Source organism: Nannospalax galili, unplaced genomic scaffold (assembly GCF_000622305.1).
Source record: "Nannospalax galili isolate Female #2095 unplaced genomic scaffold, S.galili_v1.0 scaffold2398, whole genome shotgun sequence".
NCBI lineage: Eukaryota > Metazoa > Chordata > Mammalia > Rodentia > Spalacidae > Nannospalax > Nannospalax galili.
Genome location: NW_008340647.1, coordinates 12,111 through 15,540, shown reverse-complemented (window position 1 = coordinate 15,540; position 3,430 = coordinate 12,111). Strand labels below are relative to the sequence as shown.

Here is a 3,430-nt window from a genome sequence, read left to right as displayed (position 1 = left end):
CCATTATCTTGAGATTCTTCTCCTTCCTGTATGCCTATGGTTCATAAGTTTGATCTCTTTATGGTGTCAAACAATTGTTGCATATTCCACTCTTGTGTTTTCTTAAATTTTTCATAACCTTTTCTTGAGTGGTCTAGTTTGACCACTTTATCTTCCAGTGTTAATATTCTGTTTGCCATGCCTTTCATCCTATTGGTGAGGCTTTCTCCTGTCATTTCTAATTGGCTTACTGAATGTTTCACTTCTTTCTTCATTTCAGCCTGATCATTGTTCAACATTTCTCTTTTCTGAGTTCAATCAGAAGTTTATCCCTGTCTTCCTTTAGTTCTTTGATTTCATTGTTTGTGTGTTCTTTAAGTTCACTGAATTTTTCAATCTGTTTATAGTTGTTCTTCTGAGTTCCATGTCCTGCATTATCTCTACAGGGTTCTCATTGTTAGTCCTCTAGAGTACTATTGGTACTTGGTGCACTATATTATTTTCGTTTTTCATGTTATTACTTTTACTCTGTGACTTTGACATGTGAATTTCATTTGTAGTTTCTGATTCTTGTGTGGGACTGTATCCTTCCTTTGTTGAGTTTAGGTCTGCTTCTTTTTGTAAACTTTATATGCCTTTGTGGTTTACTTGTTGGGCATGAAAAGCTGGTTGGTCTAGGCTTCAGGTTCTCTCTTTTAACTTCATATTGGAGGGGCCAAATTGTTTTTGTCTTCTAGAAGTTCGCACAGTGGCCCAAGTCAGATGAGGATTAGATGCTTTCAGGCTTTCTCCTAAAGTCTGGATCACTCCATGAAAGATACTGCCCTCAGGAATTTGAGGGCTGGGCTGGCCTGGGAGCAGGGCCCTGGAAGGATGCTCGCACCAGGAAGCTGGTGGCTGAGCTGCCCAGGGAAACACAGGTATGTGGAAGTAGGACTGGACTCAGAGCGCTCCTAGGGACTGCATGGTGGAGCTGTGTTGGTCTGGATGGAAAGGATCAGGAAGCAGTGGGGATTCTGGGCCAAGAGGTCAGTCCAGGGGGCCAGAATCCAGGCTAGGAGGAGAGACAGGGGCAGGGGAGCTGGAAGGATGAATGAGTCTGGGGGAGACAAGGTGCAGTTGGCGCTCCTGGACTTACCCAGGAAAGGTGCTTGCACCAGGATGCCAGAGGCTGTACAGCCCAGGGAAGCAAAGGGAGATGAGGGTGGGATGAGGCCCAGAGGGCTCCTGGGGACTTCAGGGAGGGATTGCGTTGGTCTGGTTGCAAAGGATCTTGAAACAGTGGGGATTCTGGTCCTAGATGTAAGCCCAGGAGTTTGTGGTTCCAAGACAAGAAATGAGCCTGTACCCAGGATAGGAGGGAAGCTGGGAGAATATATTTTAAATATTTTTATTGAGATTTTGTACATGTCATACAACAGCTCTTAATCAAACTAGACCTCCTCCCCTATTTTTGACCCTCTACACCCCCAAGGGCCTGATGCACTCCACCACACATGTTAAGTCCTCTAAAGTCAAGCATTTTTACCCAGATGTCCTTTGAAGCAAGTTCATCCACTGGAGTCTAGTCAGCCTATCTAGAAATCTTAAGGAAGGTCTACTCTCCTGTCATCCCACAGTAATCAGTCCCTAAAAGCTCCCAGGTTAGCCGGCTAGTTGCCCATTTCCTTCCCTACACTTAGGGACCTTATCTAATTGAATTGTCATGGGTTATGTGCTAAAGTCAATCATTGCCACAGGTTCAAATGAACAAGCTTTCAGTGATCTGAAAGTCTCTGTTTTCCTATGTCGATGGACCAACCCTGGCTTTTACAATCGTTCTGCCCACTCTTCCAAAATGGTCCTGGAGCCATGGGGGAGGTGAGATTTAATATAGGAGTCTTATCCATGGACTCACACTCTGCAGTCTCTTAGTCTCTAAAACTTAACCAGTTGTGGCCTTCTGTGTGCACAGCATTCTGTTGTGTAACGAAGCCATCACCAGTTTTCTACATACAGCTCTTCCTTATGCAAAGAAGGAAGATACAAAATTACACCAAAGATACAAAATTTAAGGGTATTAAAAGTCTCCAAAGCATTAATTTATGCTTTTTTATACCACATTCATTAGTTTCCAAAAGTGAAGTAACCAGTTGTGGCCTTCTGTGTGCACAGCATTCTGTTGTGTAACGAAGCCATCACCAGTTTTCTACATACAGCTCTTCCTTATGCAAAGAAGGAAGATACAAAATTACACCAAAGATACAAAATTTAAGGGTATTAAAAGTCTCCAAAGCATTAATTTATGCTTTTTTATACCACATTCATTAGTTTCCAAAAGTGAAGTGGTAATAGAAAAGCAACATAAGCCATCTTTTTGTTGGTTTTATTTCTAAGTATTTATGAGACTACTGTGAATGAGTGTTTTCCTGATTTCCTTCTTAGCATTTTAATTATTATCACAAAGAGAAGTTAATGATTTTTATATATTTGTTTTGTGCCCTACTAATTTGTTGAAGTTGTCTGTCACATCTATGGGTTTTCTGATGTATTTCCTGTCTTTTAAGTATAGGATCATGTCACTTGTAAATAGACATAATTTTGGCTTTTTCCTTTCCTCTTTGAATTCCTTTTTCATTCTTTTACCTTTTCTTTATCAAAAACTTCAAGCACTTTATTAAATAATAAGGGAGAGAATGGACACATTTTTCTCACAACTTATTTTAGAGAAAAATGGTGTTTATGTTCTCCATTTAGTGTAATGTCAAACAGTTTGTTGTATTTAGCATTTATCATGTGAAGGTATGTTCCTTGACTTTATATTTTCTTCTAAGCTTTTATTATGAAAGGATGGCTTATTTTTTCAAAGACTCTTTATATGCACCTATCATTAGAATATTTTGTCCCTGAGTATATTTATGTGCTTTACTATATTTATTTATTTTTGTATGGTGAATTTTTTTTACATCCAGGTAACAAAACCATATTGAGTATGCTTAAGACTCCTATTAATGTGTTAATTCAATTTGCATGTATTTAATGAAGGATTTTTATATCTAAGTGTAGAAGTTTAATTGGTCCACAGGCTGCCTGTTTGTGTGCATCTCTCTTTCTACTTAAAGAAACATTCGGATAACATTTTCATTGCTTCTTAAAAGGTCTGGTTGCATTTGGCAGTAAATCCATCTTGTACTGGGCTCTTTTTATTTGTGAGAATTCCTATACTTGCTTCAGTTCCATTGCTACTTGTAGATTTGTTTAAGTTGTTCAAATTTCTTGATTGAATTTTGATATGACATATGTGTCTATTTATTCACTTTTAGATTTTCTAACGTCTGTATATATACAATTCCCTATGGTCTTACAAATTTTATTGGTTTCTAATACAGTGACCTCCTTTTAAACTCTAGTATTATTTTTGATATTTTACTTTGTTTTGGAAATTTTGGCCAAGTTTTAGGAATTCTCACAA

General features: G+C 38.4%; 1 non-coding gene across 1 annotated transcript; it reads right to left on the bottom strand.

Moving 5' to 3' along the window:
* Positions 1 to 2,175: 2,175 nt before the first annotated feature.
* On the bottom strand, positions 2,176 to 2,320 carry LOC115070793. The gene has a single exon (XR_003849922.1). It is a non-coding gene; the product is annotated as a small nucleolar RNA SNORA13 (small nucleolar RNA).
* Positions 2,321 to 3,430: the final 1,110 nt, after the last annotated feature.